The sequence below is a fragment of the Aotus nancymaae genome, unplaced genomic scaffold (assembly GCF_030222135.1).
Source record: "Aotus nancymaae isolate 86718 unplaced genomic scaffold, 86718_ANA_hifiasm-v0.15.2.pri h1tg000036l, whole genome shotgun sequence".
NCBI classification, from domain to species: Eukaryota; Metazoa; Chordata; class Mammalia; order Primates; family Aotidae; genus Aotus; species Aotus nancymaae.
The window spans coordinates 8997485-9025176 of record NW_026988450.1 but is presented as its reverse complement, the minus strand read 5'-3'; the positions used below and the strand labels follow the sequence as shown (position 1 = coordinate 9025176).

Genomic DNA, 27692 nt, shown 5'->3' with positions numbered 1-27692 from the left:
CCAAGTGTCCAAACACTGGCTACTGCTCCTTTCCTTTCTGGTCAACTGGGCTCCCTTCATAGACCAGGTAGTAAGGTTTGGACTAGCTCACAGCATGTGTAGCCTAGCCTTTCCTGAGAACTAGCACAATAACCCAACCTCTTGGTGACTTGAAATAGTGTAGGGTCTTTCATGAATGTCTCTATTGAAGAGGTAGCCCAGGGCAAGAAATAGTGCCTTCTGCTGTACATTGAGTTATTTCTGTGGGAAACCGTGAGGGCAGACCCTGCCCCGACAGGACTGTTCAGAATCACTCCTGTCAGTCTCTGGTCCTGTCTACTGCTCTGGGTTACCCCAGACTGACTTTCCTTTGTGGAAGCTCTGTGGCAGGGCTTGATGCTTGTTCATCCTAACCACTTTCCAAGAGACCAAGTGTCTCCCAGTAGACCTGAAAACAAAGCTGGTGTTTTCCAGGTCCCCACAATCTCATGGACACGTAAACTTGGCAATCACTCCTGTTTTCTCATTAAACCATTATCAAACCCATAGACAGATCTTTTACCTCAAGATGAAAACCCCAGAGAAGTCTGAGATCCTACAGGTAATACCTCTGTTGAGAAACTAATTTTGCTACCTAAACTCTTGACAAGATGGTGAGAAATTTCATGTTTAAGAAAGGAGCATACTAGGAATGTTGCAGGCTTTCTACCCACCTTACCCTTGGTGATGACCTCAAATTAAAAGACTGCTTCCTATCCAGACTGCTAGCAGCTCGCTTTATAGTTGAATTTCACTTTAGGAAGGCCTCCTTTGGTTAATAGAAGGAAACCTAGGACAAGTTTAGGCTTCCATCTTAAAGGACTCTAATCTCTAAACTTAGTTTCAATAACTTACTTGAACCATCAACCTTTTCTCACTGACTTGATGCTCTTACTCTAACCTTTAATTAGCTTGTAAGTTCAATTCTGACCTTACATCAAGAAAACCAAACAGAAAGCTCTTTCTAGGTCCATCAGAGGACTTGTGTTACAGGGAAAACCTCTGCCTGGAAAACTGGAAGGACAGGGCTACAGGGTTGTAGCTTTTCAGAAACAAAAAGCCTGGCTGGGGCTAGCAACCAACCAGTAGAAGGGTTTGGGGCCCCCAAGAGAAGCAACCAGTCCAACAGGGGAAGAACATTTTCCAGGAGATCTATCTTGCCTAACTAGGAAGACAAACCCAAGCCTTGCTTGCCGGAAAAGTAGGGAAGTGTCAGCTTGAGGATCCACGAGCCTCACCTGGCCTTATTCTGTGCCAGCATTGCATATGACTGGAGTGGGATGGAATAAGATCAATGAAGGGCACTTGAAGGAATTTGTTCTGAAAGCTCTTAAAGAACTTGGAGTGTACTTATGACAGACCTTTCTATTGTGCTTTCTGCAGTCAGTTCTGATTGTTTCCAGCCAGTGGTCTTCCATGTTCTTTTCTGCCTGGTTAGGTAAGAAAAGTAGAGCTGAAGTCCCTAATCTTCAAGTATAGTTACCTTGTGTTGCTGGAGTAATCTTGGATTTCTATTCACCAGTTGCTAGTGTTTTGATAGGTGGAAGTTGAGCAGAAATCATCAGCGTGATTAGGAAAGTTTGTCAGAGCTCTTAAGAACTAAGTTCTCCCTTTTGGCTAGCAACTTAAAGTGCTTTGTCCACTGGAAGCTGTGCATTACCTGACCTGGTTACTTAAAGACTTGAGTCTTCCAGGGAGGGGACATGACCTCTTCAAATACAGATACCTTTCCATAGGTAAACTTCCATTCCAATTCCTATGGTCTTCCATCTTGGCTGTGGAACCTTAGATCTTGGTTCCTAAACTCACTGAAGGTCAGGCTTGTTGGCACGGTGTAGCTCCAACTGCTGTAGAAATAACTACCATCTGTAAGGCCTAGGACAAACAGGGAAGGTAGCCATACGGGCACATAAGGGATTAAAAGGATATGAACTGCCTATCTGAAGGAAATGTTCTCCAAAGAAATACCAGGCACTGACAGGCAGAAGACAAAGTAATAAGTGAATTGGATCAGAAACTAGGGAACTGGGAAGCTTGGAATAGGGGCTGAGGGGGAAGGATTGGGGTAAATGCCTCAATCAAATACGTAATAACAGTGCTGACAAGGGTTCCCTACTGTGGTATTTGTTGTGCAATGAGATACTAGGTTAAAAGGATCCTACTGACTGGAATGAGATGCACAAGTGGGAAACCTTTAGATGAACAAAACTAATTTCTTCGGTGTTTTGAAGCAAAGCTCAGACCTGTGTCCTCCGAGAATACCATGGGGCCCTCTCTGTACCAATCAGCCCTAGGCTGCAAACTGCAGTGGAGTCTGGGCAGGAACGGCAGAGGCTTCTCTTAACCATCCACTTGTATCTGTACTCAGCTCTTGCTTAGTCAGACTCATTGCCCCCACTGGTATGAGCCCCTACTTAGATTTTAGCTGCTTCTTCCTATCTTCCTTTACCTGACTCTTTCTCTTATGTTGACTAATGGATCAGAGCAAAAGGTACACTTCTTTCAAGCTTGAAAGACTGGAAAGGTGACTGTCAGGACTAGAAAGTAACGTTGACAGATGGCTTATGAGATTTCGGTGGGGAAATAGGTTCCTGAAACTGGCAGTGCCTAGACATACTTTCATAGGATGGCTGTCTTAGCTCCCTCAAATGAATGTGCCTTGGACTTAGCCTTTGGCATACTTACCTTAAAGCTGCTCAAGCCTTAAGCTCAATCCTGTGAACACTTAAAGAAACTTCAGTTTCACTTATTCTGACATCACCCCAAGTATGTGCTCAGTGCGCTACCAAAAGCACCATGCATGCATCCCCCATAAGTAACTAGCAGAGATTAAGATGGTCTATGAATAAAACTTGTGAAGTTTGAAGTCTCATGTTATCTTTGAGGGAAAGGATTGAATATTGCCACAGTGCATTCAAAGGCACGAATTGCGTAGGAGTTGGGTAACTTTTGAGCTATTAACACCTACTTATGCATAAACAAAGGCTCTGTGCAGAATTCCATAAAGGAAGTCTTGTGTAATTAAACAGAATATTTAGCTACTTGGTCATGCAAAATTCCGTGTTTATGGCTGTCAAAATCTAAAGTATAGGACAGTAATGATGGCAGTGTGTAAGTTGAAGTTCAGAATTGAAACATTCCTTATTGAAAAGGGCCACCACACTGGCACTAAGGAGTTAATGAAGACTGGGAGAATGCAGTGTTTCCTATCCTCCCAACTGAACATTTCTGACCATTAGATGTATGTAAGGTGTTTTTCAACACCAAGCAGCTCTCCATCAGACACCAGCTGAGTGTCTTGTAACTCAACTCCAATCTGATGTTACTTGGAGACAATATAACCATCCTACATATCAAGTGCTCAGTCACACAAGACTGCCCCCCTTAGATGCCAGTTGCACATAGCAGGTTGTCATGTATGATTTTGACAAATCGGCTATAAACTGATGTTCCCAATACACCCTTTTTGAGTTCAACTTGCTAGAATAGTTCACAGAACACAAACTTTATCCATGACAATGGGTAGGGCAAGACCTATGGAAAGGGGCTTTCATACTCTCTGGGTGTGCCACTTCCAGGCACCTCTAGTCAGCAGTTTGACAGTAACAACCCAGTTCCTGGTTTTGTAGAGGCTTCATCATATAGGCATAAACATTGCCCACCCATGGTCAACTCAGTCTTCAGCATCTCTCCTGGATCATGCTCCTGAGGCTATCTAGGGATTCCAGCCACCAGTCATGAGCTTACAATTCTGGCCTATAACTCTGGAGATATCAATAGTTTAGAAGCTGCATGTCAGGAAATGAACAAGACCAAACTGATGTCACTGTCACAGTTGCATCAGTATACCTTTCTAAGACTACTTCCTTGAAGTGTCTAATTAAATGGGCTTAGGCCCTCTTTAATATTTGCTCACCACCTGTACTATCTACTTCAAGACCAACCTTCTGAAGCTTGCAAGGCAGTTGTCAGATGGCTGCTTCTCAGGTTGAGTCTTTTTAGTCATTCCATTTCTGCTGTTGAGCTCCAAAAAGTCTTCCTAAATGGCTATTAAAAAGACTCAAATCTAAGAAAATTGTGATGGGGAAAGCTAAGCCATAGGATGGTCAGTAACCAAGTAAGGAAGCTAAACTGGATAGACCAACTCAATTGATTTCCAAATTGCAGTCCCCTTGAGTGATGAAGTGCTGAAACTAAGGCTAACCAGTTTGTAGCTCCTCAAGGATTACAGCATGGGCAACTAATGGTGATGACCTCCTAGGACTTTCTTCCAAGTTAGAGGTGATCAGACATGTAACATGTGCCTGAGCAACATTGGGAAACTTAGTTGACTGAAATAGAGGGTTTCTGATTGATGTTAAGTGACTTCTAATTCATAATTAACTTGATTATATGGGCATATTCCTCAGATTTGGGCTGAGATGGGGGCTTGTACCTCATTTGGCTGAGTAAGAAAGGTTCTTGTTATAGTCTGGATTCCCTTAGAAACAGCCTGACAGGAGTTTGGGTAGTTAATGTGGATGTGATCCTGAGAAGCAGGAGGAGACAGGTAGTGGTTCTGCTGGCAGTAGTGCAGGAGGGGAACTTAATTCTGCTGAGACCTCCCAGATGTGCTCAATTGAACTCAGGAATTATTTGCTTGAGATGAGCATCTCCTATCAGCTTCAAGTTGCTTAAAAGCTTAGTAAGCTCAATATTAAGGTTAGCACTTGTTAGATGGCTATAACTGAATTATAGAAACAGTGGAATTCAAGATTATAAGACAGCCTGATAACCTCTAAACTGAGTACAAACACTAAGGAATGGAAGATAAGAAAACAGCACAGATGTGTGTGCAGTATGAGTCTTGGTTAGAAGACACAACATATGCAATAAGGATCCCAGAACTAGGATAGTTGAGGGGTGTAGAGGGTGGTGGACAGAAGGACAAAAGATGTAGGGTGACAGGGGCCAAGGAGCTTAAACAGTCAAGGAGCTCTGCCAACCCCCTTAAATAAGAACTACATCTAGGCATATCATACCAGGACTGCTATACATCAAATACTTAAAAGCAGCCAGAGGTAGTGGAAGGCATGTTATCTTGAAGATTGACAACCGTTGTGACAGAATGACAGAAGCCAATAGACAAGAATGGACTTCAATGTGCTGAGAACAACTTCCAACCTCAAACACAACTAGCACAAAACATCCTTCAAAAACAAAGATGGAAAGTCTCAGACAGAATTACATCCCTCACAAATACTAAAGGATCTTCTGGGCAGAAAAGTCTTGCAGGAAATCACAGAACTGAAAAAGCAAAACCACCAAATCAATGTAGATGCACACTGACATTAACTGTATAAAACGATCTTGTAGGATTTAAACACGGGAAGTTAAAATGGCAACGAAACTGCAAAATGCAACAGGGTCAGTGGACTTTGTGTAAAGTGTAGAACACTAGCAGAAGTAGAAAGATAACTTGTTTTTGGACATCAATATATCAAATGAGATATTCTCTAGAGTAAACATTAGAGCAAGGTAAAGTGACAATACTGAAGTCTGACTTAAGTCAAAGGAGAGGTAAATTAACACCGAACAAGCGGGTCAAGTAGAAAAGCAACAGGGACAAACACAAAGGTAACTATGCCAAATATAAATGGGTGAATGTTCCAAGTATACGTTCTTGGACCACATGCAGGTTAAGCCTAACTACTTCCTGCTTAAGACTTTAAGCATGGGACACAACTGCTGAAAGTGAAAAGGAAAAGGCATGCCGTGCAAACACCAGTAAAACTAGCATACTACCAGAGTTCCACTGAAAACACCGCAAAAATGACTTGGTAACAAAAAATCCAAGGCTTCAAGGCACACGACCTACCCTCAAAACAAGTGAACATTAGGAACTAGAAACACCGGCGCCCGGCGCCGGGGCGGTGGTTGCAGTCGGTCGGGCGCAGTGCCCCGGGTTCGCTGGCTGCTGGGGAGCACCGGCGGGCAGGCGCCTTCTGGCTCGGGCTGGGGCCGGCGGGAGCGCGAACGAGCAACGGCGGCAACTGCGGGCATGTGGACGGGGGCCTCCGCGGCCAGCAGGACTTTATTGACCTGACGTTGTCGAAGACGCAACGAAAGACTCCAACTGTTATTCATAAACATTACCAAATTCATCGCATTAGACATTTTTACATGAGAAAAGTCAAATTTACTCAACAGAATTACCACGATAGACTTTCACAAATTCTAACAGATTTCCCTAAGTTGGATGACATTCATCCGTTCTACGCTGATTTGATGAATACTCTGTACGACAAAGATCACTACAAGTTGGCTCTGGGGCAAATAAATATTGCCAAAAATTTAGTGGACAAGTAAGTGTTGCTAAAGATTACGTGCGGTTGATGAAGTACGGCGAGACTCTGTACTGCTGCAAGCAGCTGAAGCGTGCGGCCCTGGGGCGGCACCGTGATCAAGAGGCAGAGGCAGAGTCTGGAGTATTTGGAGCAAGGTGCTTGTCACGCATGCGCAGGAACCTGCGTCAGCATTTATCCCGTTTGCCAACCATTGATCCGAATACTAGGACTCTGCTTTTGCGTGGGTACCCAAATGTTGGCAAGTCCAGCTTCATCAATAAGGTGACGAGAGCAGATGTGGATGTCCAGCCCTATGCGTTCACAACCAAGTCTCTGTTCGTTGGGCACATGGATTATAAGTATCTACGTTGGCAGGTTGTAGACACTCCTGGGATCCTGGACCACCCTCTGGAGGATAGGAACACCATCGAGATGCAGGCCATCACCGCCCTGGCCCACCTCCGTGCTGCGGTCCTGTATGTGATGGATTTGTCTGAGCAGTGTGGGCACGGGCTGAGTGAGCAGCTAGAACTCTTCCAGAACATCAGACCTCTCTTTATCAACAAGCCTCTTATAGTTGTAGCCAACAAATGTGATGTGAAGAGAATAGCCGAACTTTCTGAAGATGATCAGAAAATATTTACAGATTTGCAGGCTGAAGGATTCCCTGTAATAGAGACCAGCACCCTGACTGAGGAAGGTGTTATTACAGTTAAAACAGAGGCTTGCGATAGGCTTTTCGCTCATCGAGTGGAAACCAAAATGATGGGAAATAAAGTGAACGAGGTGCTGAATAGACTGCACCTGGCTGTCCCATCCAGGAGGGACGATAAGGAGAGGCCCCCTTTCATCCCCGAAGGAGTGGTGGCACGCAGGAAGAGGATGGAAATGGAGGAGCCCAAGAAGAAGAAGGAATGAGATCTTGAGCTGGAAATGGGAGATGATTATATTTTGGATCTTCAGAAGTACTGGGATTTAATGAATTTGTCTGAAAAAGATGATAAGATACCAGAAATCTGGGAAGGCCATAATATAGCTGATTATATTGATCCAGCGATCATGAAGAAACTGGAAGAATTAGAAAAAGAAGAAGAGTTGAGAACAGCTGCTGGAGAGTATGACAGTGACTCTGAGAGTGAAGATGAGGACATGCTGGAAATCCGACAGCTGGCAAAGCAGATTAGAGAGAAGAAGAAGCTGAAAATTCTGGAGTCCAAAGAAAAGAATACACAGGGACCCAGGATGCCTCGAACTGCTAAGAAGGTTCAGAGGACAGTTTTTGGAGAATGAGATGCACAGTCTTGGTGTTGACATGGACAATAAAGACAACGCCCACTACGCGGTCCAGGCAAGAAGATCCTGGAGCATCACTAGGAAAAGAAAGTGGGAAGACTCTGCTCCCCGCTCCTCTGTGGCCCGGAGTCGGAGTTGCTCTCTAACTCCACGTGATGTTTCTGGTCTTCAGGATGTCAAGATGGTGAAGAAAGCCAAGACTATGATGAAGAATGCTCAGAAGAAGATGAATCGGTTGGGGAAGAAAGGGGAGGCAGACAGACATGTGTTTGATATGAAGCCCAAGCACTTACTCTCTGGAAAGAGGAAAGCTGGCAAAAAGGACAGGAGATAGGGTCCCTTTCGTTGGCGTGGCTTGGCGAGGCTGCGGCTGTTTATTTGCTGGTTTGGTACAGTATGGTTTCATGAAATTGGAGTTATCTATAAACTGAAAAAGACAATCAGTAAAGCACTTGTTGCTTTGCTGAAAACTATGGTTAACCCTGTGTAGATGTGGGAAATGTTTGTCACTGCGTAATATTACAAATATTTCGAGTAGACAGTGTTTCTGCGTTTAATGGAGTATCAGTTGCTTCAGATTTCAGGAACTGGGAAGATTTACTGGTGTAACTGGGTTATTTTTGATGGAGAAAAACCTTATTCTCTGTAGTAAGAGCTTGGGAGCAAACACGTTTATGAGTGTATCAGAATCCCATGCCTAAAATACCCCCTTAAATTATTTTCTAGTCTTTTTGTACAATGTCTCATTGTAATCTATCAACTATTTTATCCAAAATAAACCTCCAGAAGAAAGTTAAAAAAAAAAAAAAAAGAAACTAGAAACACAAAACAGACTAATGTTCTAAATTTAATATGAATAACACTTGTTATATTAACAAGTTATATATATAAATTTAATATGAATAACACTTGTTATTATATAACACAGTATCATATTTTGCATTCTTTTTTTTTTTTTTTTTTTGAGACGGAGTTTCGCTCTTGATACCCAGGCTGGAGTGCAATGGCGCGATCTCGGCTCACCGCAACCTCCGCCTCCTGGGTTCAGGCAATTCTCCTGCCTCAGCCTCCTGAGTAGCTGGGATTACAGGCACGCACCACCGTGCCCAGCTAATTTTTTGTATTAGTAGAGACGGGGTTTCACCATGTTGACCGGGATGGTCTTGATCTCTTGACCTCGTGATCCACCCGCCTCGGCCTCCCAAAGTGCTGGGATTACAGGCTTGAGCCACCGTGCCCGGCCATATTTTGCATTCTTAATGTGGTCACTGTACACTTTTTTAAAGCTTAGTAAGCTGCTGCATCCATGGTATCGGAGCCTTGGAGCAGAAAGCAAATATTGGAGGGGCTCTTTTTAGGGAAAGTGTTGTCAGCCTGAAGTGGATTGATGAGTAACGATCCAGAAAATGGCAGAAGCTGGAAGTACGGAGCATGAGTTTGGGACATCAGGTATGCCAGCTACAAACACTAAGACATTTTAGATGTGATGTGAGATGTCAAGTGGCCAGGGAACATGGTCTGGTGACCTGGTTACATTGGAAACAACTTCCAGGAGATTTTTCACTTATGGAAAATGGGTTAATTGTATAGGGCTAGACTTCTTAAAATGAATTCGCACAATGTCCTCTTCTAGCCATACTCCTTTCCTTCCCTATTGACAGACAACTTTCTGCTGTTGACTAATACACTTGTATAGCATGAACCATTTACAAGCATCAGTGCTATGCTAAACTAGGCGTGTTGAAGAAAGGTGTTGTCTTATAATACTCTTAAGTAAACAGTCACTAGAGTGACTTTTTTTCAGATAATCCCCAACAGTTTTCCCAAGCTGAGACACTGGCGCCTCCTAACAGGAGGATAATTCCTTCTTAATCAGGATTGATTTATTATCTAATCTAACACCATTAGAAAATGCATAACCATTAGAAAAGTTGCTAACCTCCCTGGTAACAGGACTAAGAAAATGTTGATCTGGTTTTGGGGAGCAAAGATGTGTGGAAGCTGCACCAAGCCTAGAGGCAGCATGTGTGGAACATCTGGGCAAAAGCTGACAATGGTGAATTCCACAGCTGGAGAGGTCTCTACTTTTGCTAGCTCCACGTGGCTTGGATTTCACTCTATATTTTTGGATGAATATTGGAATTCTATCTGAATCGGTAATTCTGCCATGAATCCTCACTAAGTTATTGGAGAAACTCAGCTCATTCCTTTTCTGTTCTCTGCTCCAGTCCCAGCTTGTTCCAGCCTGTGTGGGACTTAGGATTGGATACAGAGCCCCACACCTTGTCCTCTAGGAGTGTGTACAGCTTATCCCTTTCAGAGTCTTACTTCCCCATTTATCCCCAAGTGAGCTGGTTATTCTGACCCTCAACATCTGTTCTCCACTTGGCTCTGTGCCCCAATAAGGTAACTCTTGTGAACTACATCACCCAGTCTCCCTTGGAAACTGGTATCTAGGTGGGTTTGGCCTCTAGGAGACAGTGACTCGGAGAGAAGGTTGGTGGGAAGAGGTTTGGGTTCTAATTCTGGACTTCCTCTTGGCTTCAAAGCTATGTCTTGGACAGTAACTGTCTCTGCAGATCTGTTTCTGCCAGATGGGACCCTCTTCCCTAGTTCTAGCCCTCATTGGGCTTTCAGTATCCTTTTCCTTCCTTTGGTCTCCATGGTCGTCAGTAGCTTGGTGTTGACAGGCCCTGATATCTCACCCTTTGTTTTCTTAATTCATGTTCCATGAAGGTTTCCTTTCGCTAAATTCGTCACCGTTTGAGTTTAGTTTTTTGCTGAGACCCTGATAGATGGAAAAAGCTGTAAGCTTGGAAGGCAGCAAGGTTGTTGTATGTGATAAGGAAAGTGGAGCCCCACTTAAATCATCTGTTAGATACTATGTCTTGTCTTGGCATCTTAGGAGATGTACTCGGTAGTCTGAAAGAATAGGGTGTGTTCATGAAACAAATCAGAAGACCCTTGATCCATGACATAAGTAGCGAAAAGGATGGACTAGGAGTCATTTTCCATCATAGCTGATACTGGATCTGAATGTCCGTACACAAAACTGCATGTCCTTAGCTCTGAGGAATCACTAGACTGCTTTCCACAATGGTGAACTAATTTACACTCCCACCAACAGTGTATGTGTTCCCTTTGCTAGGCAGCTTCATCTGTTTTGACCTTAATAGCTGCTCTGACTGGCATGAGATGGTATTCCATCGTAATTGAGACTTGCAGTTGTCTAACAAGTGACACTGGGTTTTTTGACCACATGTATGACATTAGGGAAGTGTGTTCACATCCATCTAATGTTTTATTCTTGTAAGTTTCTTACAGATGTTCAGCATTAGACCTTTGTTAGATAAGTTAGCAAATGTTTTCTCCAGTTATGTAGGTTGTCTTACTCAGTTTCTTTGGCTGTGCAGAGGCTCGTAAGTTTAATTAGACCCCACTTGTCAATTTTACTTTGTTGCAGTTGCTCTTGGTGTCTTTGTCATAAAATCTTCGCCTGTTGCTTTGTGTGCAGGATGGTATTGCCTGAATTGTTTTCCAGGGTTTTTAGTTTTGGGTTTTACATTTAAGTCCCTATCCATCTTGAGTTTACTTTTGTGTAATACAGCTGTAAGGGAAGGGGTCAAGGAATATAAATCATTCTACCATAAAGACATAAGTACACAAATGTTCATTACAGCACTAGTCACAAATGAAAAGACATGGAATAAACCTGAGTTTATCAATGACAGATTGGGTAAAGAAAATGTGGTATATATACACTATGGAACACTATACCCCCATAAAGCATGGTCCTGCATTTTTGCAGGAACATGGGTGGTGCTAGAGGTCATTATCCATAGCAAACTAATACAGGAACAGAAAATCAAATACTCCATGTTCACTTAAAATGAGAGCTAAATAACTTGTGAACACAAAGGAGGGAATAGCAGACACTGGGGCTTCCTTGAGGGTGGAGGCTGTGGGGGCAGGGAGAACAAAAAACTAGGTACTAGATTTAGTACCTGAGTGAAATGTGTACAAACCCCTGTGACATGAGACCTACATAACTTGCATATTATGTACCTCAAATCTAAAGTTAAAACGTATGCCTATGCTTAAAGCTAAACTTCAAAGCTGCAATCCAAAGGTAACAATGACTTGTAGAAAACATACTGTAAGTCTGCTGCTAATGACACTTGTAGTCAAGCTTCAGCTCCCCAGTTGTCTAACGTGGGTATCTAGTTCAGAATCAAATGTCTGTTCACTGCTTCCAGGGGGACTACAGGGGCCAAGCCAAGCACAAGGTTAATATTCAATAGGATTCTGGGCTTCAAAAGCATGAAGGAACAAGATCTGCACACTACCAGCTCCTGTAGGTTTATCTACTTTCTCCCAGGCATTCTTACCTCTGGTTTTTACAATCATGTTCTTAGTTTGACAACCTGGATAAGCCACTAGTCATTGTCCCAGTATCTATATTGTCTATTTCTCCACCAAGCAAGTGACCAAGTACAATGCTTGAGTCCGTACCCACTGCGAGGACACCCTCTCACCACTTTCAGGGTCATGAATGAGGCGGCACTGCAGCAGCAGTCCATCTCTGGCTCACTCATTAATATCATATCTAGCCGACTATCTTGAACTACACAGTCCTTCCAGCTGAAAGAAGAAAACACAAGGTGTAGGTCTGTGAAGGAAAGTTACTGTAGATGATGTGGGTCTGTGGAACTCACTTCCATTGTGGAATGAATTCCTGAGGGTTCCCAGCCTTGGGTCTGAAATAGCATGCACAAAGTGGTAGCTCTAGTTACATGGTCATGCAATACCTGACACATCGCCTTATTAGGGTCTTGGGAATAAGGTAGGAGCTAAACAGATAATAGTTCAGTTCTCTGTAGAACCTGTTTCAGACCTCTGTAGGATGTCTACCAGCCACAAAATACCTCCAGCACCATTGGGATGTGGAGTCATAGTGCCTAAATGACAGGGAGGCTCAGACTGAATCCTGAACCTGCTGCTAAAAGGGATCAGTCACTTGTTGCCCATCAGGTTTAATATTTTGCCATTGATACAGTAGACTAATGTGATCTTCATAATCTCCAGACTAAGGAGAGGAGCATCACACAGTGGGGACGATTGGGGGTGGGGTGGGGAGGGAGGGGAGGGTGGGGAGGGTTAGCATGGGGAGAAATGCCAGATATAGTATGCACCTAAAGTAAAATAAATTTAAAAAGTCACTTTAGACAACTGGCAGAGCAGGAGAAACTGCCAGAACCTAGGAGTATGAGGGTGAATGTATTGCTGCTTTATTCGTGGTGAATGTGCATGGCTTTCAGCCTCCCTAATGGGGTAAAACAGTTGGCCAGGCAATAGCTTCAAAGGGCCCAAGGCAGCTGCTGCTTAGTAGCAGACACCACCTCTGGCACAGGAGGTGTGACTAAGCTACCACGTTAAGCTTACGGTAGTTCAGCGTATGCCAAGACTTGCCTCATTCTCTTGGGAGCCATCCTTGTGAATCAAGCAGGTGATATGAAGCCCCCATCCCTGGCACTCCACTTTGAAGATGGTATTCTAGCTTCTGACTTAACTCTTGGCTATGTGGGAGGCAGTTTTTGAGGAAACTCTAATTGGCCTTTCCTGCCATGATAGCTTTTCCCCCATGGGTCAGGGAACATGTCAAGGTTAGATGAGTTACTGTGTTCCTATCCTGATTACTTGTATCAGGAAAAGGTCCAGAGGTGGTCTGGAGATCCATTGTAGCCACTGGAAGATAGCATTGGTTTCATTTTGTTAGCTAGTCTTCACACACACCCCTCTCAATTCTGAGGACTGATCTGGCTGGAGGTCCCTGTCACAGGTATGAATGTTCCTCTCCCTATTTTACTGAGGTAAATGGGCATATGCTTCCATGGGAGGGTTGGAAATACTGTGTATCTGCTGTGACACCACAGAGCTGTCATTAGCAGATACACAATATTCAAGGCAATACTCCCTCCAAGGGAACTGCATGTAACCTCTTCAATCCACAGACTGAGTCTAATTTAAACAGGAAAATTTGGTGAGGGATTGTATCGAGCAGGGTTCAACCAGAGAATTGGGAGCTGCAGGATATATACCTCCATAGGCCACTTCCTTTAGTTTGAATACATGCATCCTATGTGATTGTGGAGGCCGATGCAAGTCCAGAATTCAAAGTCTACCAGTCAAGAAAAGATCACAGGTAATCTGGAACTAAGACATGGGGCCGGGCTAACTGAGCAGAAAGGAATTTTTGACTGATGAAATAAGACTGTCCTAGATAATCAGCAAGGGACTAAGTCAAAGTCATGACTCTAGGCTTTAATTTCATCTCAATATACCTTCACACTATACCTGGACTATATTTGGAAGTACTTGACCAGACTGCAAACCTAGCCAAGCTGACCTGAAAAGCTATAAGGATCATGACTGTCTGGTCTCACCTGTTCTTGATCTGATTATACTGACGAAACTATCTCTACCTGCCCATCTATCTCACCCTTAGGCACATGATGGTTGAACAGCTATTGCTGGCTCCCTGTGGGTCAAGGCCATTCTGCCTGGCTACCTGCTATGGTTGCCATGCCTTAGTTAAGTGCAACCCCTTGGCACCTGTTCTAGACTCCTATCCCCACTGACACCAGGGAATGCCATTCCATGGCAGCATCTCCTATCAGCTCTGGCCTATGTAGGACAGCCACAACTAGGATTCTCAGAGAAGCCAGTGACCCTCACTAGTGCTTTTTGCTGGCTTAATCAAAGGAGGAATGCTCCAGAGAAATACGGTCAGGTGGTAGGTTCTCTGATCTCACTGTTCATGCTACCGTAATCACTTTTGAGTCTAATTCCTTTATCAATACTGATAATCCTCACTTAGTGCAGGCCACTACTGGGTGCAAGCATCAGGGAGGCATCTCAGCAGTGTCAGTCGTTCGAGGAACCCTTGCTGAGCTACACAAAGGTACTCATCGACCTTTTTGTATAGCTTCAGTCTTTCCAGAAGTGTTCTAGTTCCTGCTTATGTTCTACAGTTCTTCTGGCAAATCTGTCTTTTCATTTCAGAGATGTTTCATTCTATGTTGTGACCTGACCCTGTTGACTAAAAGTTCTACCTGACTTTAATCCTGGGTACTCAAGTAGTACAAAGTAACATATCCTCATTAGCCTCCTGGGCTAGCCACTTGCTGTCTCGTGGGCATGTAATGAAGGCCTGGATTGAAGATTGCTGTTAATAACTAGAATCAAGCCTGTAGGGACATGCATTTCTTGATTCACTGAGCTTTCATGCAGCGACTTCAACGTGGTCCATGAAAGTTCTCTAGAGCTTTCTACCAGCATCTATCTCAGCAGTTTAGTTGCTATTCCTAACAGCAAGCTTGGTTTAGAAACTTGTCCCCTATGAAGTTCAAATAATTTGATAAGAGAATTGTACAAAGGAGGAATGTACAGAGTAACTGACTTTTATGCTGTTCATCTGTTGGTGTAAACCACTGAAGGGCAATTCTTAGGTCTGTCTTAAAAGAAGTAAAGGCATGGGGAGGGAAAATACCGTGGTAAATTTTCTCTACTGGAGTAGAGAATCATCCAAGCTTGAAATTGGAGTAGCCATAGTTCAACTGTGGAATAGGGCAAGAACTTTTCAAAACAAGGTACAATCCCAACATTAGCAGGGGCAAATGCAGGAGAGTGTTCTCACAATGGGATATCCTGGAACAACATGCCAAACAGGGGGCCATCAGAACATGAACATAAGTGGCCCAGCATGGGATCACTCTGCTCACTCAAATACTCAGCACATGGGTACTGATTCCTCTGGATTTATGAAGATCCTTGGGGCCTCCTTGAATACATAAGCCTAGGAACTTCTGAGCATTAAGGTATAGGGATGACTGAAGCCAAGAGGTAGTCTTAATTCATGGAGTAGCTCCTCAAAGAACTTAAGGGAAAGAGTTTTCCCTGTAGGACAGAGGTTGCCAACTCCTTGATGTGTTCCAAAGGTGATTCTATTCAGCTGGAACACCACTGTGCACTATCCTAGAAGCAAAGTGCAACATCAATTTTAGAATTCTTGGATTTGATAAAACTGTTACGATTTTTAACTCAGTTGATAGCCCTATTGGAATATTTGCTGGGATAGAACTTTGAGTCAAAATCAAGACAATTTTATGAATCCAAGATGAATTCATGATACAAAAACAATGTTAAGTGACAGAACCAACTCAGAACAGAAAACGGTGTTATGTGACACAGAGCAAACTCGGACAGATCTGAGTCCCTGCTGGCTCTGAAGCCTTGGGAGCCAACTGACTCAGACTTAGCTTGAAGGATGGAACTTGAAAATATACCCTTGGCCCAATGAGGCTTGTGAACATGAGCTATTCCTACCAGAAAAGCAAGATAACCACCTGTACTTCCATGTGGTTAGTCTACTTGTATACTGTATTTTACCTGTAACCTGTTCAGTTTATCTACCCTTGTGTTAAAACAAGCCAGAGACTATCCCTCTATGTAATATGTACTGTAAAGAAAAGCATTGCTACCAAATGGATAAAGGATTAAGTAGTGGAGTGACAGATTGGTTAGCAACCACAGAAGTTTTGATATCTGCCTCTTTTCACACTTTCTGATAGTTTAAAGAAGGAATTTCTACTGTTGGACCAGAATATTTTCCAAGACCTTAGACAAATGTTTTTTACTTCCGTATCTTGGGAAGTAAAATTTCAAACTTGGGCACTAAAATAGCAGTGTTAAAACTCCTTAGGGTTGATGTAAGATCCTATGTAAGATAGGCATAAACCCAGTGGACATGTGGTCAAAGATAATGACACACTCACCTGTACAGCTTGGAAGGCTATGAAAGACTGATTCAAATTCCTGGAAAGAGAGTTAAAGCAAAATAGAGAGGTACCACTTATGCTCAGTGAAAGATATACAAAGGTCAACACTACTTAGAATTCAACTGGCCCTCTTCAACTTTAGGGATATAAATTACCAAACTGCTATTTAGAGGTTATAGTACTTAAAACAGTCACTTGACCTACCTTAATCTCTCTTAAATGGAGGTGATGGGGTTGGAAAAACAGGTAAAACTCTAATGAAGCATGCACTGTGATAAGTTAGCTCTACTGAACAAACCATGGTGGCATCTATTAGACTTGCCTAAAATAGAATGCTCGCAATAGGAATGTGTATGCACTTGGTGACTGGGAACAAAACAAGTGCACAAAATACTGATGTCAATTACACTAGCGTTATTGAACTCCTTTGAGAATTTTTGTAACCTAAACTAGGCTGGCTGACATTGCTATCTAAACTTGAATGGCATTAACTAGTGGTCCTGATAATGTGGGAAGAATGTACAGAGTAACTGACTTTTATACTGTTCATCTGTTGGCATAAACCATTGAAGGTCAATTCTTAGGTCTGTCTTAAAAGAAGGGAATAAATTTATCGTCGTGCCTGAGACTTGCTCAGGAAAATCTTGGCTTGCTGATGGATATTCAGATGGATTCTGTTGCCAAGCCAAGATACCAAGTAGTTTCCCATCCACCACTGGGGCTCCTTGTCAGTTCTAGCATCTGTTCCCTTTGGGTTTTAATCACACTTTCACTATCACTATACTGCCTTTTTTGTGTACTCCTCACTTAAGACACACCTATGTATTGGTATGCAGGCTCTAAGTTGTGGCTACTATTCATCTTACATGGCAGCTAAGGCCTTGAATCTCTGAACCAGAGTCCTCAGCAGGTTTTCCTTGGGCTTCTCAAATGAATGCTCTGATCAGATTGTGTGTCTAGGTTTATACTCAGCTCTTGAGGGTTATTTTGTGTGCAGTAGTCCCTAATTAAGACAATTACATTGCAAGAGTCAAGTGCAGGATAAGGGTGCCTGGGGAAAGACTTGGGTGTTGCCAATTTAAAATCCTATGCTTTCCTCAATTTTGAGAATGTACTTTGGTTTCTAGGCTTGGATTTTTTAGCCTGAATTGAAGAATGGGGTGAAAGGTAAAGGAAGTGACATCACAAGCTTGCCATAAAAACAGGTATCCTGGGAACAAGTGTCCCCATTATCCTGGGAACAGGGTACTTTCACTAAGTCTCAAACTGTGACAACTTGGTTGTTCCCTAAATGGCAGCTATAGATAAGGCATGTCTTGTCAAAGAACATCACTTGCTTGACTGTAGCTGTAGAGATGAGCCATCACAAATGAATGAACATTGGCAATGCCAGCTGAGAGTCTCCCTTGGCATCCATTGCCAAACAGATGCTTTGGACTGACTCCAGACATCAGGGTTTTTCTCCAGACACTGACTCATACCTTGGCTGGTATTTGGTTTCCAGTGGACGGAGGGAGTCTCATTAGTTTCTCACATTGGTGGGTGGGATAGTGTCCAGGTGCCTCCACAGGTAGCCATGATCTGGGCTGAGCTTCATGGGCCTAAGGCAAGATAAGGAGTTGCTTAGTAAGCAGAGCTAAACAAAGCAAAACGTCCACAGAACAAGGTAAAAGCCCATAAGTTTAGAAAAATCCTCTGGAAAGGCCAGGAGATAACTTGGTGACAGAAACAAGGGTTTAAAAGGGAAATAGCATAAAGGAGTATAATGTCCAGTTGATCAAACTATTGCAACAAGTTTAAAGTTCCATGGGTCAGCAGGCTTGTGGTCAGGCTTCTCTTAGCCGGATTTAGGATGAGAAATGGAGGTGATATGAATGGGAACCTCAGTATGCCATTCATTGGGAATGTCACGGAAACGTAAGTTTCCCAGTCATTTTGGGCTCAAGCTCTGCGTATAAGCAAATTTCCCAACAAAGATATTAAAGCGGCAACGAGATATGACAGGATATGGGCTGGCACTGACAGCTTTTGCTACAGCATTCAGGGTAGGTAATAGTCACATAAACCTTTCCTGGTCTGAATACTCTAGGCCACCCCTATCACTGGGAACCCTACGTACAGCATGTAGTCAGTTTGAGCCTGTGTAGGCACATGAGATAAGAAGGAGATCGAAAGGTGTTTGTACTTAGAGTTGAGGCCAGCCGTGAGTCTGAGGAATGGGAAATGATCATAAGGTATGTCATCTAGCTTTCAGGATGTGTGTTTGACCCTGGTTACAGACATAAAAGCCAGCTCACTATTGTTTCTTCTCACCTGAGCATGTGGAAAGGTCAGTTATTGTCAAACTGCATTCTAAATGGAACTCCAATTTTGGGAACTATGGTAATCAAAGCTGGTTTGTGTTGGCCAAACACTGGAATGTACTACACTCAAGGGATGGTCTACTCTGGCAGAATTATGCTTGGCATTATATGGGATGGAGGAGCAATGGGCTTCATACTCATTTGTTTCACTTTCATCTAAGATGAGTGGTAAGGGACTTTTAGCAATTCAAACAAACTCAAAAGCGTTAGTCTTACCACCTGAGCTGTATGTCTTATTCCTTTATACCTAAAAGAATATGTTCAATTCATATGTCCTGAACTAGTTGTATGGTTTCCATCTTAAATTCTAGCTACCATCAAATAGGTCTCATTCTGGGGAGTAAGATGAGCTTAAAGCAGAAATCATCTTCTAATCTTTCAGAAAACTGTCTGGAGTTGGTCTAGGAGTATTTCAAGTTTCTCTCCCTGAATTCTGCACTTTACTGTCTGCATGGCCTATCAAAAATTCCCATCGTGCAGGGAGAACCTGGCCTCTGAAGCCTGTGTATCCTATGAAGAGTTCTCCTGACTACTAGGATAATATTCAGCCCCCTGTTCCTATGGGGAGTTGTCAGACTCTTTAAGACTAGTCAAATGGGGAATCTGAGGCCATGAATATTGTGTGAATGTTTCCTTAGTCCAGTGTTTGGAAGCTTGTTACTTCCGAAGCTGAACATTGTTACTAAGAAGTCAGGCAATGTCAAGGTGACCTGAAACCCAAAAGAATATGGCTCTATCAATTCTGGCAGAGTAATGCTGTGAGCAGGGATAGCCTCACCCAAGCTGGGTGGGTGCTGGTGGGGCCCAGAGGGTTCTGATAAAGAGGCCATGGGTCAAAATTTGAGTTCTAAGCAAGGCTGACATGTAAGGGCAAAACCAATGTTGGCTATGAGATTCAGAATATAAAATGACTTCAGATCTTGTGCTGGCAGTAGCAAAGATCAAAAACCTGAAAATAAAAATTCCATCCAGCTTTATAGCTGCACTGGCAAAAAGATGTACAAAGGCTCACAATCAAAAACCATGTCAATAGTGTGGAGACAAGAATGCATGTTTGTAAGGTGTGAATTTGTGTATCCACTACATTGAGCCTAGTGAATCATTCTTTTCAAGCCTCTTACAGCTTAAATTTCTGAGTCTCTTAAGGAAGTTAAGTTTCCAGGAATTCTCACTTTATACCCTAAACATAGTCTAGAATCCACTAAGATACACTTCTAAAAATTACACCATTCTGTGCCACAGCTTAATGCTTTTGGTCTTACATGGCTTTGCACAATTTTTTTTAACCCCTCTTAGTACTTAATCCAGGTATGTTTTGGCTAATCCTGTTACTTCCAACATTTCTGTCACTATTAGGCATGTTTCTTTAAAAAATTGGATTAAGTGGCCGGGCGCGGTGGCTCACTCCTGTAATCCTAGCACTTTGGGAGGCTGAGGCCGGCAGATCACGAAGTCAAGAGATCCAGACCATCCTGGCCAACATGGTGAAACCCCATCTCTACTAAAAAAAAAAAAAAAAAAAAAAATACAAAAATTAGCTGGGCGTGGTGGCGCACACCTGTAGTCCCAGCAACTCGGGAGGCTGAGGCAGGAGAATTGCTTGAACCCGGGAGGTGGAGGTTGCAGTGAGCTGAGATCATGCCACTGCACTCCAGCCTGGCACCTGGCAACAGAGCAAGAGTGTCCTAAAAAAAAAAAAATTGGATTAAGTAAAATCCACCTGAAACCTGTGAATGGAAAACATCTATTCTGGTACCTGGTGATTTGACTTGAATGTCTTACATTATTATATTGCTTTCTCATGCTGTCAGGGATGCTTGCACCTCTTAGGTGCCACTTCAGATCCTCTCTTCCTCTGTCCATTTGCAGCTGCTGGTGTAACCCAACAACACTTTAACTCAGCTTCATACCAGCTACTTCCCAGTTGCTGCCCCAGGATTTCCCTCCAATTTGGAGGCATGGGATGATCTTGAGAATCCACTGGGCTTTCATTTTCTCTTGGAAGTCTGGGGAGGGGGCAGGGAATCAGCACCTGGGAGACAAACCTTGATGGATGGGAGTTCGGAGCCAATATGTAATATATCCCTCTATCACCTCAATCTGAGATGTTTCCTAAGGCTATAACTTCTGGGGTGACTCTAGACTTGCCAGTAGTCTTGGCCAATTCCATACTGCAGACTTAAACTGGCCTTTCCTCTGTCCTTACCCTTCATGTTCCTTAGGATTATGTCCTCAAACTGGAACACCAAGCTTTTGCTGGTTTCTCTGAGTCTGAGACACAGTGGCTAGATCAGTTTTCTCCCCAGTCTCCTCTTCCTGTTACTTCGAAGCTTTCATTTTCTAACTTTGCTTTGGTTAGGGTTACCTTCCCACTTCCCATGGTAGTATCCAATCTTGTACCTACTTTAATAGCCACAGGTAGCTCTTAAGGTATCAATATCCATTCCAAAACATGGGGTAAAGTGGAAAGTGAAGGGATAAAGCATTCTTAGGGGATAGTCCTGGGATAGGAGGTGGGTGTCTCAATCACAGGACCACATGCTACTTAGCAGCAGACTCCAGTATCTTAATGGAGCCAGCATGGCCACAGTAAGCTTCCTAGTGAGGTCAAAATTCTCAGCTGAATCCCAGCTACTTGGGAGTCTGAGGCAGGAGAGTCACTTGAACCCAGGAGGTGGAGGTTGCTGTGAGCCAAGATGGCACCACTGCACGCTAGCCTGTGTGACAGAGCAAACTGTCTCAAAAAAATCTTGACTTGTGGTCCATTTGGCTGGACGATCTAGGGAAGCCAAACTTGAGCCTGTTCTTGTTGGTGTGTCCTCTAGAAAGTGAGACACTAGTGTGTTGGACCCCTACTAACTTCAGTAGGGATGGTACCAGGTTTGTATTAGCCCCATTTTCACACTACTAAGACATACCCGAGACTGGGTGATTTATAAAGAAAAAAGTATCATGGACTCCGTTCCACATGTCTGGGATGGCCTCAGAATCATGGTAGAAGACAAGAACATAGGCATGTTTTACGTGGTGGCAGTGGAGAATGAGAACCAAGCTGAAGGGGAAACCCCTTATAAAATCACCAGATCTCATAAACTACCATGAGAACAGTATGGAGGAAACTGCCGCCATGATTCAGTATTCTCCCACCAGGTCCCTCCCAGAACATGGGAATCATAGGAGCTGCAATTGAAGATGATTTGGGTGGGGACACGCCAAACCAAGGTTCAAAAAGCCAGAGAGATGAGGAACCAGCCAACAAAACATAGGGTTTGAGGAAACTTAAAGGGAAGTCCAGTAGCAGTTGGCTGGAAGGAAAACTTGCACCCATGTGTAAAGCATGCAGTTTATAGCACTTAGCACCCTCCCTTCGGCCTCCATGTGGCAACTCTCACTTAAATTATTGCTGTCAGGTGGTCTGCCATAAGACTCAGTCTCAGAGGCATGCTGGTTGCTGTCAGGTGTCTACCATGAGTCTCCACCTCAGCATACCCTTGAATGGCCCTCAGTTTTACGACATTATTCTGTGACTTCCCTGGGGCCAGGTACATGAAAAAGCATTGTGGCCAGATGGCTCCTCAGCAATACAATGAATGTAATCAGGTTATACAGAAACTCCAAGCATTTGGGAGTTGATCAAACAATGCAGTTCTGGGGTTGTAAGATTCTAGGACCCACATGGCCTGGGTTATATTGTAAGAGCAATCAGGAATATACACACAACAGTCAACTTCAAGGAATGCACAACCTCCATCCTAGGTGGGTTTGATGTCCAAGGCTGTGTGACTTCACAAAGAAGGGTGTATGACTCACTCACTACCCATATTTGCAGTATCATCTGCCCTAGCCCACCACGTATAGCATACCCCACAGTGGGGGTGACACTTACTCCCATACTAAGTAGAAAATAACCCATCTTGATGAAAGACTGTTTTGTTCTGCAGAGGGAACCCTTGTGCCCAAAGGTTTCCTGCATACCATCTGTGGGTGGAAGGCGAGGTGTTTAGTCAAGAAAGGGCAAATCATGACTATCTAGCAAAAATCTCTGGCAGCAGCCTGGTGCCTAGTTTACAATACCAGATGGAAAATATCTGGTGTTGATGGGATGACATTTTCCCACAGTGGGATATGCCATCTATGGTGGGCTAGGGCATGGACAACACTGAACCCTTCTTGGTTCATTAGCCTGCTTCTGGCATGTTGCAGGAGGCCAGAGGAAGGCAATGGGGATATTCTATAATGAGGATCCTTCTCTTAAACAAGACAGAGCCAAGATTCATTATTTTTTGAAGTTTGAGGGGGAGTATGGTATGAAATAGGTGTGACCTGTATATCTTGTTCTAGGCCCTTTCCTGCTGCCAGATTGAAAAATTATGAGGTGCTGGTTTACCATTTCCAGGGCCATGTAATGATGTGCTCCCTTGAGGGTGGGTCCTGTGGCAAGGGCAATAACAACTTACCTTGACTCCCAGTTTGGGGCAAAGGGACACTGTCCCTTATGCTGTCTGTTAGTGTCCTGGATCCTAATGGTGGTATCAGGTCCTTGCATTAGTCTACGTGACCTGGAGAGAATGCACATTATTAGGGTGCAGATGGACACTGGTAAACAGTGTGTCCAGAGTCAGTCTTTTGGAGTTGCTCCCACAATCCATTCAATCAGCCCCATTGTGTATAGTTGTACAGAAGGTAGAAATGTCAGTGTATATCAGGAACTCTCATTTTTGTACTTTGTCCATCAAAGTGCATGTCTTGGTTACTATTAGTACATTGTAGGCTGTGCATAGCTGCTTATCCTTTTATGGTAGTTCTTTCTGGCATGCTTGCTGGAATATGCCTGCAGTAGTCCCAGATAGATGTCTGCAAAAGTCAAGGCATGATGGCAGCCACAAAAGGCAAAGGTCGTATGTAGCCTACCTGCCACCATTGCACTGGGCTCAGGCCCTAAATGGCCTGTCCAGTATCATGCATCAAGAGCTCAGGGTGTGTTCTTGTGCTAGGGTAAGACACTAAGAGGCATGTAGCATGTCTTCATGCCAGTGGCAGGCCTCAACACTCTAGGGCCCAAAGGGTATGTTGTCTCTAATGTCCTGTCTTACATAGCCAGTGGGTTACATCTTGCAACTTCATCAATGAATGATGGCAAACTCCTCTGCTGGTTTTCCAGGTGGTGTAGATGCAGCGTAGGCATCCAGATGATAGGCCATTATGTGTCCCCCAGCTGTGATGGCAAAGTCCTTCATGTCAGCATTCCAAGGGGGATGGCCCACTATCATCCAATCCTGCACTTCACATGGCTGTAGCCACATGCTTGAGGCCCTGGAAGATGACCCAGCTATCGGTGCACAGCACTACTAGGTCTACCTCATAGAGGACCATCCAGGCAGCTGGCAGCTCAGCTCATCAGCTATTATGTCCATTACCTGTATTAAGCCAGATATTATGAGTAGACCACTTGATGGCCATGGCTGTCCACATGAAAGGATTGCCTCTTGATGAGTCATCTGTGTACCAGGCCTGGTTAGGCATTGGACCCTGTCCCTTCTGTACAGAAAGTATCTGGAGGTCCAGTGGGCCTTTGTCAACAGTCTTCAGTTGTCACATAGGTGACAGGGCTGAGCCCCAAATGGAGCTCTGTGGTCAAGGGGCTATAAGCCAGTGTGCTCCTCTGATGCAGGTATGCATGCCACTTGGCCAGTGTGTGTCTGGACATTCCCAGGCTTTGGTTTCTGGAAGGTCTCTTTTAGCCAACCTACTTTAGGGTACTTGGGTGTGTACTGGCACTGAGAGCCCCTTTGTAATGTCCTCCACTAATCGTAAGGCATAACATAGTGCAGAGGTGTAACACTGCATATAACTTCAGCCCCCTTCCATACTTGGGACCCGAATTCTAAAGGCACACATTATTGTCCTTGGCTTTGCCATAGTCCATACTCACACCCCTGAGTGCATCTGGCTACATCCAATTCATAAAGCTGTCCCTGCACTGGAACTCCCAAGGCTTCTATTCAGAGGCATATTCAAAGGCTTCATTCTTCCTTGTGGACCAGTCCCAGTAGGCCCTCTTCTTGACTAATCTGTATCAGAGGCCTAAGGAACTGGGCCCAATGGGGACTAAAAGGACTCCAATACCCTAGGAGGTCAAGGTTTGTAACTGCTTCATTGGTAGGATGTGGGTAGGCTTGCACCCTCTCTCTAATGGAAGACAGAATAATTTGAGTCTTACGTGACAAGGTGGCATCCAAGTTTTGACCGACAAACCTGGAACCTGGACTTGGTTGACTTTCCATCCTGTTTGCCAAGTGTAAGAGCAAGGTGAAGGCTGCAGTTTGTAAGCTTGAAAAAGACATGGAAGGTAGCATGATTTCCATTTAATGGAGAACATCGTACCTTCCCCAGAGTGGTCGATTTACTGAGGTCTGTGGCCACTAGACTGACAGGCTATGTAAACATCCTTGGGGAGAGATGGCAAAGGTCCATTGTTTCCCTTCCCAAGTGGGGCATTGGGGGTGCTGAAGAAGGCATTGGCTGAATAACAAAATGATATGAGCCAAGCACCGCTCCTAGCCTCTTCAGAAGGGTGGTGATATTGGGAACAGATATGTACATGGGGCAGAGGGGAGGAGTGGATTATTCCTAGTAATCTGTCATTCTCCATGTCTCATCAGGCTTCCACACTGCCGACACAGGCCTCTCATATGAGCTGTTTGCTGGCCTTAGACCTATCCGGGCTAACTCCTTAAGTCCCTGGTATTTCATCGTGCCTCCCCAGTGGGCGATACTGCTTCAGTGGATAGCCTACTGCAGGAAGACCCTACTGCTTGCAGGGCTGGCAACTGTACCAGTGTCTGTTTTGGTTCACCCTGATCATATTCTTCACCCTAATTCCTTGTCAGAATTTCCCAGCTGCCGTTTAGAGGGTCAAGTCTATTTAGAGGATCAAGTCTAATAGACCCATTCACAAGATGTATTCTCAGATGGAAGACCCTACATACTAAATAGGGTTTTGGTGGCAATCTCCTAATTTGTAATACTTAATGCAGCCTGTCTCACTTTGATAGCCCCTTATAACCATCTATTGTTATTACAGGCCTTTGGAATCAGTGTTACATGAGTGCACGCTCCAGTAGCCGATGGAGCAAGCACACCCTAAGTGAGCAATACGTACTTCTGCATGTGGCTACCGGTCCCAGACACCCTAGCCATCATTGCTGCTATAGGGATTCTGGGGCCTATGGCCTACATCCTAGCCTAAAGGGGCTGGTGCTAGCCACTGCTCTGCAGGAAGGGAAGTGGGCTGAACTTGAGGCTCCCTTAGTGAAGCTCTGTTCTGGCTTGAGCTGCCACAGTCCAACAAGAACAGCACTAGGTTATTGACTTCCACAGTAGGTGTCCCTGCAAATACCAGGTCATACCGCATTGGTTGGTGGGTCGCCCTGATGGGCCCCTTGGCTTTCCCCTTTCCTTTGGCTCCCTTGTCTCTTACCCTAGTAGTGAACAACCCTCAGTTTCTCCATTTCCACAGACTTGGCAGTTGCTTGGGCTGCCTGAAACACTGGCTATCCTACCAAGAGGTCCCAGATAGACACTGGCATGCCATACCATCGGTTGGATGCTGACTACAAGGTGGCATCTATTCTGGCAGTGAAAGCATTGTTGGGACCTCTAGTGCTCAGCAGAGATAGCATAGTCCATCCTCTAATTCTGAGGATATTCTGCAGTTCCTCCAGTCAATACAAAGACACGAGGATGAGTCTTCCTCATTTGGCCAGGACACCTTGCAGCCCACAGCCGTTTGTTGGGGGATGGCCAGATCCTCATTGGTACCATAGAGTTGCCTGCCTCAGGGCCAGGTAGCTTGTGACGGATGCCATTGTGCCTCTCCAGAGTACAATACCTTCTGTCTCCATGTTTCATAGATACCACCCCATGACTGACTCTGCCCTTCTGCCTGAATCTCTTTGCCAGCTTTGGTTCCACAGTAGTGCCGCTCCACACTGGTGTGCTGCCACTTTGCAGGTGCAGGCTAGTCTTGCGGTGCTACCTTACATGGATACAGTTGGTCCACTTTTATTTTGGTGACAACCAGATGGACAGATAAGATGGGAAACCTAGATGGATTCATCCCAGTCTTCATTCTTCTCCCCAGAGGTCTCCATGGGGTCCTGAGGGCTTAGGGTCTTGGGACAACTTAATCATGATAGCTCTGACTCATCAATATGGCAGTCAGTGACCCTTCAAATGGTTTACCCACCAAACCAGCATCTCCGTTCTGTTACCCTGTTCCTTGCCTGTGCTAGAATCTCCACCTCAGTGGCTACTTGAAATGCAGTCAGGAACATCCAGCCAACCATGACTGCCACAGCGAAGGCATCTTTCACTTGGATCCATCCCCTACAACAGGTTTCAGATCCTTCAGCATTTTGTGGGGAAATCCCCATACTCTCATTGGGCCCCACATAGATGTAGATGTTCAGCTGGTGATTTCCCCTACCCTGATCCCATTGTCTTGGCACTTAGAGGATTTTCTTAGCTCCTGCAGATATGTAGGGCATACTTGGGGGAACCTTACTAAGAGGTCTATTGGCAGCAGACATGACAGAACAGCCACTGCATTGGAAAAAGCATGCAATTCATATACAGCACTTCCACTTAGCACCCTCCCCCTGGCAACATCCACATGACAACACTTAGGTTGTTGCTGTCAGGCGCATTGTCATAAGGGTCATTCTTTAGGTATGCTGAAGTGATTACTGTCAGGTGTCAACTGTAAGACTCCAAGTCTCTTACGCCTAAACAAGACAGCTTATCCTGTGGATGACATTTCATTCAGGTTCTAGTAAGAGAGGTAAGCACCCAGC

General features: G+C 44.3%; 1 pseudogene; it reads left to right on the top strand.

Annotated features, from left to right (window-relative positions):
* The first annotated feature begins 6092 nt into the window (after window positions 1-6092).
* LOC105724791 (GTP-binding protein 4-like) lies at window positions 6093-8129 on the top strand (annotated as a pseudogene).
* Window positions 8130-27692: the final 19563 nt, after the last annotated feature.